The following is a 13817-nucleotide window of genomic DNA, read 5'->3' on the forward strand; positions in this document are numbered from 1 at the left end:
TTATATACTTTTTACCATCTTATATGATGTGAACTGTTTCATCTGCGAGTAGTGATTTTAATTTAATAGATTTTTGTATTATCTCATTTAATATGTCTGTATTTTTTTGTGTGTTTATGGTCCATCGCAGCCAAAATAAAGATCTAAGAATGATGAAGTTGAAGATCCAGAATTTGTGGGATGGCGTGATTGAGATGGGGCAAATAAGCAAAAGGAGTTGAGTTTTTAGAGGGAAAGGAACCTGTTATTAGGGGACCTTATTACATATGTCCAACAAATTCATATTTTCAGCTTCAAGTAAATTGGGTAGTTTGCTGTTATTTAGCTTTAATATTTCCTAAGGTGTATCATGTAGATAAACTAGATAAGGGTTGTTATATCTGTCATCCGTGGTGTGGTTCTTCCCATATCTTTTGCCTTTAACCCTCTTGTTTTGCTGACTTCGGTTTTGCTGGCTGTAGGACTCTGCATGCTTTACCACTGCTAACTAGTATTAAGTGCATATGCTCTCTCTTTTAAACACGGTAGAATTGGTTTATGTAATGTACTTAAGTTCCTCGTGAAGATCTACTACATGTACCCAGGGCCTGTAAATTAAATGCTACTAGCAGACCAGTAGCACTGATTGTGCCACCCACTTAAGTAGCCCTTTAAACATGTCTAAGACATGCCATTGAGCCCTGTGTGTGCAGTTTTAAACTGCCATATAAACATGGAAAACAAACATTTTGCCAAGCTCAAACCTTTCTTTTTAATACATATGTCATGTCTAGACTAGGCATTGAACAGCCCAGAGGGCAGAGCGCAGTGAATTAAAAAAAGTTGGACATGTACTAAGTTCTACATTTCCTGGTAGTGAAAAACACCTACATTTGTTTTTCATTACTGCATGACCTTCCTCTTCCTTAGGAAAATAATGGAGTTACCTTATTATATTTCATGAGCTATAACTTACAATTGTGAATAGGTTGACAGGCTGAGTTTGGTATCTAAAGAATTGTAATTCAAAGTGCTCTTTCATGGTGATGTTTACTTTTTAATCCCTCTTTTGAAAATACCACTTTTAGAAAGTTGTCATTGTCTTGTCCTAACTATTTGCAGCCTGCATCCTCTTCCAGGGTCACTTGACTAAGTGTAGCTGGCAGTTGGTCCTTGTCTATTGCACCCAGGCAGTGAGGCAAAGGGAAGCTATGTATTGGCAGGATTGGCCCTTCTGAGTTAACGAGGGGGAGCAGCTATCACGAACCACGCTGTCAATCCTAAAGGCTCTGCCTGAGCACTCCCACAAACAGTTTGTTATTAGTCTTTAGTCACCTCCAGACAACCTGGAGCCATGAGAGGGAGGAAGGAGATGCTTGACACCTCAGTGAGGTGTAAACCTTTAGAAGCATCCTCCACTTCAAAGTGGGCCCAAGATATACTTATTGGACCATAGACACCAACTCTTCAGTATACTTCTGAATCTGTGGACACTGCCAGGAAGAAAGAATGTTGTGCTGCTGAGGGACTGCCACTCTGCTGGGTTTCTGCCATGTGCTCTACGTTGCTGACCTACTCCTCTGCTGCCCTCTTGCCTAGGTGAACAGGATTGGACCTGCATCTCTAAACACAGAACCCCAGAGTGACTCCAAAGGCTAGTTGGCCGGCCTCCTGATCGATCAGAAGTCACAGTGACAGAACAGGCTCCCAACAACCTTGAACCCAGCAACTGGACTCCACAGTCAGTGAGTGCTGCCATCAGTGAGTTCTGCCCTCCCAAGTGGTGCCAGACCAGTCTTGGGTCACTGGAAGTCGATCTGCAGGGGCTCTGCCAGCCCTCTTTGGAGTGAGAAAAACCAACGCATCTTCACTGTGGTGCATATCCTCCAGAACAGGTGCCTCTCCTGCTCGATGCATAACCCTCAGAACTGACTCATCACCTCTGCTGCACAGATTTCCCCAATGCAAGGACTTTGCATCACCCATTGTAGCCCATTTAAACAGCTGCTGAGTGACACAGCTCCATGCAAGGACATTGCATCGCAATTTGCATTTCCTTAAACTGCTGTGTGATGCATCTCTGCCCTGACTTCACATCGCCTCTGCTGTGTGGTGTGTCCTCAGAGCAAAGTATCACATCTCTTTGCGACCAGGAGTAAGGTACTGTGTTAAGTAGACCTAAGTGGGTATGTGTAGCAGACTCGCGGTCCTTTGCACTTGGCCTGAACTTGTGACTTTGTCCGAGTCCGGCATGACCAGTTGGCGCTTTGTGCTTTTTGGTGCTATTTTTGTCTGAAATATTAAAAGGGGCATATCTCTGGTTCTATTGATTGGATTTTTGTCCTTTTGGTCTTTATTTATTTATTGACATTTACTCTATTTTTCTTCTAATTGCGTTTGGGATTTTTCTTGTGTTCTGTTTTTACAATCAATAGTAATAGTTGATGGTCAATTAATGCTATCAAAAACACAAACAAATGTAGACATACATTTTTGGAGACTTGAAATATGTACAGTAATCACTTGGTCTCTTTAAAAGAAGAAGCCAAGAAAGAGAACTTGTTTTCTAACAACCATCAACACACCAACCCCTGTGCTCCTTCCTGCATCCTGGGACCTATGTAATGGCAGCCTTAGCACAGACACAATGCTGGTGTGACAAAGGTGTACTAAAGACAAGCCCTTCTGTGCCGGTCAGTGCCTGGATCCTGCCTATTGCCAGTAACCCTCGGCTATCTCCTACAGACAGCTAACCTGGCATGCTCCTCCTCACTCTCAATCAAGGCTGCTTTTCACTGCATTGCTGTCACACTGCACCACAAAATATGGAAGACACATTCACATAAGCCTCCTGTAAGTTTTTATGTACTCTCCTACACCTTACTACTTCTGTACCACCAACACCCAGCACATCCACTTGATCACACAAAACAGCCACCCACTCATGCTCACACAGTCCAATCACCACCCATTACAAATCCCATACTCACATGCATGCTTCTCAAAACCTGCTTGATTAACAGAGATGCCAAGGTAATATGGGATCTACTGAAGAACCACTCCCTGGATCTGCTTTTCCTAATGGAAATATGACTAATCCTAACCTCTCACCGCATATCCTTACAGCCATACGTGCCAGCTACAAGATCACCAGACAAGACCGTTAGCACTAGACTGGAGGCAGAGTCACCATCATGCTCAATCATAGCTAACCTCTCTGGGTAGAACAGTTGTATACAGACCACCAGGACCTTGCACTAATTTTGCCAATGACATCACAGACTTCACTGCGTCCCTGATCATCAACACCAGAACTTTCATCCTCCTTGGAAACAGTAACTTTCACATAGAAGACCATACCAACCTGAACTCTACAGCTCTTTGAGAAAACCCCAGAAACCTCAACCACACCAAGCACATTACCTAGCCCAACTGTGACACTCCGAATTCTTTTGGACCAGACTTTCTCCTCAAATAGCAGCATCACAGTCAACAAGCCTGCAACTATGACTTGGACATACACTCATCAGTTTCAGCATCTCGGTCTCACACCATCAAAGAACTACCAACACTAGACACACCCTCAAAGTTGAAAAAGCATCACTGAAGAGGATTCGGCTCCCACCATATTTGCACACTGGCACAAGCACACCAGCAACTTGCTGACAACCATCAAGAACCTTAACGACTGGATCACTGCATGCACCAATACCTGGACTCCCTTCAAGCAGAACCCAATAACAAGAGTCCAACCACAGGGCACCTGGTACAGAGAGGAACTCAGGCTGACAAAAAACAACTGCAAACAATTGCAGAGCAAATGGAGAACAAGTCACGACGCCACAGAGAAAAACCTCTTCAAATCACTGATTTATACTGACTTGCCCTAAAAGAGAAGTCTCTCCAGCAGCTGGCGCTTGAGGAAGCCCACCAATGCTGGATGGTCTCGATATGTAGGGTCTTTGGGTGGGTGGACAAGTCAGGCAAGCTCTTGTATTGGTTGGTGATGCAGAAGCTGGCCTCTGGGATTGTCTCCTCTATTAATTTCAAAGAGAAGGTGGTAGCAGAAATTGCTAAAGATATAGCGGCTCTATTTGCAGCATATTACTGGGCAGGGATCCATCTGTCTCCAGGAAGAGGCCTCTAAAGGAAGTGGCTCATCCCTTAGTGTTTGACACCCTGATGCCTGTGGTGTCCGTAAGTGACCGGGCGAATCTGGACCACCCCCTTGAAGCAGAGGAGATCACTTTGGCCCTCCGGGACATGAACTCAGGGAAATCTGTGGGCCCATAAGGGTTTCTCGTGGAATATTATAAATACTTTCAGACTCACCTGATGCCTCACCTTCTTGGCCTTTATCAGGAACCGGTACACGAGACACAGTTTCCTACCGAGCTCAACTTGGTCTCCATTGTGGTCCTACCCAACCTGTAGATTGGTGTGCATCATATCACTCAATTTTACTCATTAACTCTGAGGTGAAAATCTTCATGAAAATGCTGGTAAAAAGGCTGCTCGCAGTCCGCTCACAGCTGGTCTACCCTGATCAGTGTGGTTTTAAGCCTCATAAGAGTACTAAGCACTGCCTTCGCAGGGTCAACATGGCACTCAAACACCTTTCTCTGCTTGGAGATGCTACAACTCTCCTTTTGGATCTGGAGAAGGCTTTTTATTTTGTTAGTTGGGCATTTCTGGAGGAAATGTTGATCAGGGTGGGACTGGAGCCTTGATTCTGGTGTGGGTCAATGATACCTTATCCTTCCCTTCAAGATTTGCCGGGGCACCCACCAGGGACATCCACTGTAGCCAATTTTGTTTGCTCCGGAGATCAAGCCGCTGGCAGTGTGGATTTGCTGTAATGCTCAGGTCTGAGGATTTGACTGTGAGGTGGCGACAGAGGGCTTCATTGTGTTTCTGTATATTTTGTGCCTGACAGTCATGATTCCAAGGGTGCTGCAGATCCTTGGTCTATATGGGGATGCATTGTGGCTTACCATTATCTGACCTAAATCTGTCTTGGTACCTCTGAAGGGATTGATGATAGATGCTGAGTGCTTGCTATGCCTTGCAGTGTGCAGACTGAGTTTATGATACCTAGGATTGTAAGTAGCACCGGAGCCAGGTTTAATTTGGAACCTAAATGTATCCCTTGTTGTCCCACTTAATGACACACCTCACTTGATAGGCTAAGTTGCCTCTTAATTTCTTGAGTGCACCACTCTGTTCAAGATGATTGCACTCCTGTGCTTGCTATACACATTACAGAACTATCCCTTGTGATTTCCACAGTTTTGATGGCATCAGTTGCAAGCCAAAATCCAGGCCTTTTTGCGGCTTAAGCAGCCTCTTCACATAGCATATTAGAAATGTACTTAATCCACATGTGATAGGAGTTGGGGATGGCAGGCTTGTACCTTTATTACTGGGTGGCACAGCTGGTGGCAGTCAATGAGTGGCAGGGTGGAAAGATCTGGCCTCTTGGTTGGAAGTGGCCGGGATGGGCTCCATTAACTTAGCCATATTCCTGGACACCTGGAAACACATCACCATCATGCTCTAGCTCATGATACCATGCAGTGACTCAGCCATGCTCTTCAACTACTGACCATTCTCACACTTACTACTCCTGGCCAAGGTCCTAGAGGTAGTAGTCAGCCAATGCTTCACCAACCTCCTCACCAGCCACCAGCTCCTCTAAGCCACACAGTCCTAATTCAGGCTCAACCACTGTGCAGAAACAGCTCTCATTGCCACCACATACATTCACATGATCCTTGACAGAGGTGACATATCACCCTTATTCTCCTGAACCTCTCAGCAGCATTTGACATTGTCACATACTTCCTCCTCATCAGGCACCTGCACAGGATTGCCATCCAATGTCATGCTCTCCACTGGGTCTTCTCCTTCGCAATAGATAAAACATAAACTATCAGCAAGGCACCTTACACCTTGGAGGCCCACAAATTCATCAGAGGTGTGCTTCAAGGTTCTCCACTTAGTCCCACCCTCATCAACACATAAAGGATCCCTCTCGCCAATGTCATCCACACACACACACACGTCAACAACCTCTTCTTTGCTGACAACACACAACTCATACTCTCCCTCTCAGATAAGACCACAACACAAGTCCACCTACTGCATGACCAAAATCGCTAACTGTATGAAAGCCAACTGCCTCAAGCCGAGCACAGACAAGAGAGAAGTAGAGATATTTGACAAGAACACCTCACCATAGGTCTCCACTTGGTAGCCAGACTAACTCGGACACTGTTAGACCTGGCATCCATGACATAGTCTCCCCTGTCTTTTTTGCCTCTGCTTCTTATGTTGTGACTGTGTGCTAGACCATGTATTGCTGGTTTTTGGTACTCTGGGAACTTTACCACAGCTGACCAATGCTAAAGTGCAAGTGTTCTCTGTGTACGCTGTATTTGTAATTGGCTTTTCCATGATTGGCATATTTGAATAATAAGACCATAGTAAAGTGCAATAGAGGTGCTCAGGGCCTGTAAATCAAATGCTGCTAGTGGGCCTGCAGCACTGATTGTGCCATCCACATGAGTAGCCCTGTAAACATGGCTCAGACCTGCCACAACAGTGTCTGTTTGTGAAGTTTTAAACTGCCAATTTGACCCGGTAAGTGTACCCACTTGCTAGGCCCAAACCTTTCTTTTTTCTACATATAAGTCACCACTGAGGTAGGCCATAGGTAGCCCAATCGGCTGGGTGCAGTGTATGTTAAAGGTTAGACATGTACTGATGTGTTTTACATGCCATGACAGTGAAATACTGCTAAATTTGTTTTTTACTGTTGAAAGACCTATCTCTCCCACAGGTTAACATAGGGACTGCCTTTAATTATCTTTTAAGTGCAGTTCCCTTTGGGAACAGATAGAGATGTTGAGTTTGAGGTCTCTGAACTCTCAATTTAAAAATACATCTTTTGATAAAGTTGGTTTTTTAGGGTGTCAGTTTGAAAATGCCACTTTTAGAAAGTGGGCATTTTCTTGCTTAACCCATTCTGTGACTCTGCCTGCTTGTGTATTCCCTGCCTGGGTCAGACTGACAGTTGGGCTATTTGTGAATCTGCATTAGACAGTGACATAAATGGAGCTGGAGTGTAGCCTTCATATTCTGATGAGTCTCCAGAGCTAGAGTGGGGAGGGAGGAGCTGACACTTACACCTGAAAGGACCGTGCCTGTCCTCACACAATGCAGTCTCCAACTCCCTGGTGTGTTTCTAGGACCAGGCCTGGGCAAGGCAGGATTTTGTCAACAACAGAGACTTTCATTTGAAGTTTGCCTACTTCAAAGGCAAAAAGGGTATAAGTAGTGGAGCCAAAAACTCCAGGCTTCTAGAACACTTCTAGATTAAGGAGAACATCTGCCAAGGAAAAGAGCTGAAGATCTGGAGGAGGAGTACTGCCCTTTTGCTGTGTGTGCTTTGCTGGGTTGGTCTGCACTTGCTGCTCCTTCCTTAGAGAGGGCAAAGACTGGACTTTACGGTGCATCCTGCCTGTGAAATTTCTCATAGGGCTTGGACTGAGCTTGCCTCCTGTTCTGAAGTCTCAGGACCACTAAAGACTTCCTCTATCAGTACCTAGACTCTCTTGCTGAGACTCCTCCCCTGCTAAGTGGTGCCTAATCCAGTCCCTGGAACCTTGAAAGGAGAAGCTGGTGAAAAAACAAGAAAAAACAAGTGCACCAACTTTGGATGATACCCAGATTGACGCTGCTGCAGGATCCCACGACGTTGCCTGCAAATGAAGTCATGGTCCCCGCTGGAGTGTGACGACCCCACAGGCCTGATGCTACCGCAGACTCCCTGAAGTCCATGACTCCGTGAGTCCCGAAGTGCTGTGTCACCAATGTCCGTGATACCCAACTCTGCCACGGCACCTGCAGCCTTGTGGCGTGACAGTAACTCTGCGAGGTCACCCCACTGCATCTTGACTGATGGACATCGACCACACTGGAAGTATAAGGAACTGATGCTTCTCACTGACGCCTCCTCCTCACCACTGCTCCCCAGCAAGGACCTAACCCTTTGCACAGCACCTCCACTCCTCTGCTTTGCAGCACTAGAACCGATGCACCGGATCCAGCAATGCCACGAACCCCGACTCCATGCAGCAGCTTGTTTCTTCATTTTTGCAAGGTACTGTACCTGGGGGTCTGTGCGACTTCTTGACCAACGCCATTGGCATTGAATTGTTGTAAGCAACTCCATCACAATGACGTGATAATACCAAATTGAAGCATTTGTGTTTCAAATTGTAATATTGAAGTTGAATCTTTAGAAATTCATAACCTGGCTTGAGTATATTGGATTTTTTGTTGTTTTGGTCTTGTTTGACTTTGATAAATATTGTTTTTTTCTATACTGTTGTGATCATTTTGTAGTGTTTTCACTGTGTTACTGTGTGTGTTTTGGTACAAACACTTTACACACCGCCTCTGAGATAAGCCTAACTGCTTGTGCCAAGCTACCAAGGGGGTGACCAGGGGTTTTCCTAGGTGCGTATCTCTCTTACCCTGACCAGGGTGAGGGCACCAGCTTGGACAGAGTGCAAACTGACTCCCAGCCAGAGATCCCATTTCTAAAAGACCAACATCCAGCAGCCCTGCCAGGAACCTCTGAGTGATCATCAGAAGGAAACAGGACATGACCACACAAGTCAGCACCAATACTGCATCCTGCTTCAACACTCTGAAGCTTTTGGGGAAGATCTTGAAATGGGTCCCAAACAACACATGTAAAAACGTCAATCACACCCTTGTCACTAGCAAGTTGGGCTATGAGAACATCCTCTACAGAGGCATCACCGAACAACTCACCTGTAAACTGCAAACCATATAGGATTCACCAGTCAGACTCTTCCTCAGACTCCCACAGAACTCTCATCACTTTGCTCATACTACACCTCAGAGAGCTCCACTGGCTCCCTAAACACAAACACACTAATTTCAAACTCCTCACACACAAATTCAAGGCATGACATAGCTTGGGCCCCATCTACCTGATTAGTAGCATCCCCTCCTGCTAAACCACTAGACACATCAGGATTCCTATTCTCACACATCCCACCCATACACACGACCAGATTAGGAGGAAACCCTTCTCTTACACCATTCCTAAAGTGTGGAACAACCTCCCACTCCACAACAGAGAATCCTAATTTCTTCTTCAGTTCCACAGGAAGATGGCATTTCAATTGACCAACCTATACTAGGCAGGTATAGAACACACACCTGCTCAGTGCCAGGATAACCTTGAGGATGATGGTACACTTTACAAATACTCATAATATAGCTCCAGATTGAGTTATAGTTACTCTTTGCACCAAGCAGACGGTTTAAGTTACTTCAATTCGGTAGAACATCGACAACATTAAAATGGAGGAGTTCCCTAAATTAAAATTTTAAGGGTGATTATGGGGTACCAAATACTTTCTAAAGGTGAGTTTATCTCTGTAAGGACTAGAAAGGAGGGTGTCATCCCAGACTAAAATACTGTACGCTGAATGCCTCCGCTCTCCTTTGATTAGCTTGTTTTAGTTTGTGCATATATATATATATATATATATTGAGTGTTTGTCATTTTATTTTTATTTTTACCTTCTGAGTAGAGTTATTACGTAGGAAATTAAGGGCTTAAAGGGCTTTCAATGTCCTCCATTGCTGCATAGATTTGTTGCTCAAATGCAAATTTAGCCTAATTAAATGAAAGACAAGAGTCGTCGGGCAAAGCAGGAACTCTCTGTTCAATTAAACACAACGGGCAGGGGAATGCAGTACAGAGTTTTGAATGTTTTTTATACATTGCCTTGAGATGCAATAAAACGATTGAATACATCCTTTGAAAAAGGAAATCTGGTCCTAGTCAAGAGGCCATCTGATAAGGTGTGCAGAGGTGGGTCTCAACCTTGCGTGGACATAGCGTGGGCTAGTAGGTAACATGTCCTGATGTAATGCCTGGGGAGCTTGTGATTACTGTGTGTAGTGTGTGTGCTGTGTTCTAATTGACTCTGTGTTCCTAACCTCACATGGCAACTAACTGCATGGTGTTTTGGGTACACATACCCCTCTGGTCAAATGTGTTTTCTAGGAGGCCAATTTCCTAGGACCTTTGTAGTGTTGCTGCCTATTTGGGAAATCAATCTGGGTTTTTCATGTTTTGCATGTTTGTCTATTGGCTACGTGTCACCCCACGTGTGATCTGTCAATCAGTTGCTTCAGGCCTGGATCAGAGGGCCTTCCTGATCACACACATCTGTCTCGGGGTTGACAGGGAGGTCATGTTGGTAGGATTGACAAAAACAAAGCCAGTTCATTCTTACGCTGGTACATATGGCATACATTGACATCATTATTATGCATATCAACAGATTTAAGGGCAGAAAAAGAAAGAAATTCTAAGCGAGGAATGTATTTGCATTCATAAGGCACAGGCTGCTGTTGTGTGTACTCATAACCCTTTTCTAGTGCTAGGATTTCAAGCCTCCAATATCTAACTTAATTACTAATAGTGCCAATACTTGGAAGCATTGGCTCCCAAGGGTGCACTCAAGTTCAGTCTTTTGGATGTACTTCCATTGAGGAGAACTAGAGACCTAAATAGAGTTATACAGATTTTCATACAGTTTCAGTGTTGATCTTTTTTTAATTAAAATAATCTATCAATTACATTTAAGGATCTCAGACTGTATGACATAACGTGAGCATTGAGAGTGCTAAGTTATGTCTCTGCCACAGTTTTATTTCAATTGACCAACCTATACTAGGCAGGGATAGGAACACGCACCTGCTCAGTGCCAGGATAATCCTGAGGATGATGGCGCACTTTACAAATACTCATAACATAGCTCCAGATTGAGTTATAGTTACTCTTTGCCCCAAGCAGACAGTTTCAGTCTCTTCAATTGGGTAGAACATCAACAGCATTAAAATGGAGGAGTTCCCTAAATTTAAATTTTAAGGTTAATTATGAGGTACCGAATACTTTCTAAAGGTGTATTCATCTCTGTGAGGACTAGAGAGAAGGGTGTCATCCTAGACTAAAATATTGTACGCTGAATGCCTCCGCTCCCCTTTGATTAGCTTGTTATAGTTTGTGCATATATATATATATATATATATATATATATACATCTTGAGTGTTTATCATTTTGTTTTTAAACACAGCAGTCAGTAGAATGCAGTGCAGAGTTTTGAGTGTTTTTTCATACATTGTCTTGAGATGCAATAAAACAATTGAATACATTCTTTGAAAAAGGAAATCTGGTCCTAGTCAAGAGGCCGCCTGATAAACGTGTGCAGGTGGGTCTCGACCTTGTGTGGACATAGTGTGGGCTAGTAGGTAACATGTTCACATGTCTTGCCTGGGGAGCTTGTGATCACTGTGTTTAGTGTGTGTTCTGTGTTCTAATTGACTCTGTTCCTAATCTCACGTGGCAACTAACTGCATGGTGTTTTGGGTACACATACCCCTCTGATGAAATGTGTTTTCTAGGAGGCCAATTTCCTAGGACCTTTGTGGTATTGCTGCCTATCTGGGAAATTAATCTGGGTATTTCATGTTTTGCACGTTTGTCTATTGGCTACGTGTCAACCCACCTGTGATCTGTCAATCAGTTGCTTCAGGCCTGGGTCAGAGAGCCTTCCTGACCACACACTTCTGGCTCAGGGTTGACGGGGAGGTCAGGTCAGGTAGGATTGACAAAATCAAAGCCAGTTTGTTGTTGTGCTGGCACATTTGGCATACATTGACATCGTTTTTATGCATATCAATAGATTTAAGGGCAGAAAAAGAAAGAAATTCTAAGCAAGGAATGTCTTCGGGGTTCAGAAAGCGCAGGCTGCTGTGCTGTGTAGTCATAACCCTTTTCTAGTGCTAGGACTTCATGCCTCCAATATCTAACTTAATTATTAATAGGGTCAATACTTGGAAGCATTGGCTCCTAAGGGTGCACTCAAGTTCAGTCTTTTGGATGTACTTCCGCTGAGGAGAACTAGAGACCTAAATAGGGTTATACAGATATTCAAACAGTTGTAGTGTTGATCTTTTTTAAATTGAAATAATCTTTCAATTACAAATAAGAATATGGGACTGTATGACATAAAGTGAGCATTGAGAGTGCTAAGTTAAGTCTATGCCACAGTTTAAGGCTGACAAATGTCTTAAGTAGTGAAGAGTGGGCTCAGCTTTATTTTACCACCGTAGATATTGGTAAAAGGTTGTTTGTCAGGAAAACTTTCAAGGCATGTGCTCCTTTTGGCTAAAACTGTAGAAGTATATATTAACTTATCTAAGTATACAAGAGAACATAACCGAATAATATACACAAAGCAAAATAACACAATTGTTACACAACTACCTATCACAACAAAACAGTCAAACCAGAGAACAGCAGTCACAGTACAAATCACATTACAATTAAGCAAAAACACAGCAGCACAAAAAGAATTACAGAACACATCACCTTCACTACAAAACTGATCATACATTACCACCTCCAGAACACTGTTTTGATAATAAGTTGGTAAAAGGTGTTTGAAGCAAGCACTGCCTTTAACTATGACCAAGGACATGAAATAGCTCCAATGAAAATGTTTATGATCTGGACCCAAGAATGGGATTTGGTAATCAACACCAAAAATTACTGTACCAGGTTTTCTTCATACTAGCAACCCATCTCATACAGTCCTTTCTTTTCACTTCATGAAATTCACTTTAGTGTTTCAGTGACCCATTATCATTATCCATCAGTTTGAAAACATAATGACTGGCAAAGCTGGTCATTCTTATTCGCCTTTTGTTTCTGAACGTTTCTATTCTCAATCTATTATTTTACCTTCCCTTTATAGAGGGTACATTCCTGGAACAATCGAAAAACCCTTCGGGTAAATTTTGAGATATTTGGCCTGTCCTCTTCAGTCGACAAAAGTCCCCTCCTTTTGTTGACTTAGGATATTTAGCTTCTTAAGACTTTTTTCAACAATTTGCCACTGCATTAACCCATTCTCAAATAATTTATTTTACTTATTCTCATAGATTTCTTCTCGCTCTCTCTATGGAACTAGAATAGCTATTTATTTGATTTCATACTTAGCCTAGAGGCTATTGGCTTTAAAAACAAAATAAAGACATTGTATACTGTTCAATATTCAGAGAATGTGTAGATTCATTAGACAACAGACCTGATACCATATTCAAATTAGGAAGTAGGAAACATTTTTTTTGAAAATAAAAAAGCCACATATTCTTCTAACCAGTTGACTTTTGGGTGGCATGGCCATGGTGCGGTCCATGCAGGGAAATGTGAAATGCATGATATGATAAAAGTTCAAAATTTAACAAATCGCAAAACGCTTGCCATGTACGAGCACAACTGCTAGTATGGATCTGGAATTCCATTTCTAATACCACTATTTCTATACAAATGCCTTGACACCTTTTTCTCGTTATCTACAGAAGAGGAGCCTCACACCAAATGGACTAGCGGGGTATCCACAACCCTTGTGGTATATTTCACAAGCTCTCATCTCTTTAAGTGCTTTGCATTAGCGTTTCAAACGATGGTCATTTGCGGTATGGATTGCAGTATAGAACCAAATAATGTGTTTTCACTCAATAGCTCAGGCAGTTTTCTTCCTGAAGAATGATAACAATCAAATGGCTAGCTTTCATGAGGTTTAAATAATACTAAAATACGTAGATCTTCCCAACCATTGAACATGCATTCTTATGAATTCAATAGTGGAATGAAGAACCCTTTCTAGTTTTTCCAAATACAGGTCTTTAACCAGTACCACAGTGTTAGCTTGTAACT

This window comes from Pleurodeles waltl, chromosome 6 (genome assembly GCF_031143425.1).
Source record: "Pleurodeles waltl isolate 20211129_DDA chromosome 6, aPleWal1.hap1.20221129, whole genome shotgun sequence".
NCBI lineage: Eukaryota > Metazoa > Chordata > Amphibia > Caudata > Salamandridae > Pleurodeles > Pleurodeles waltl.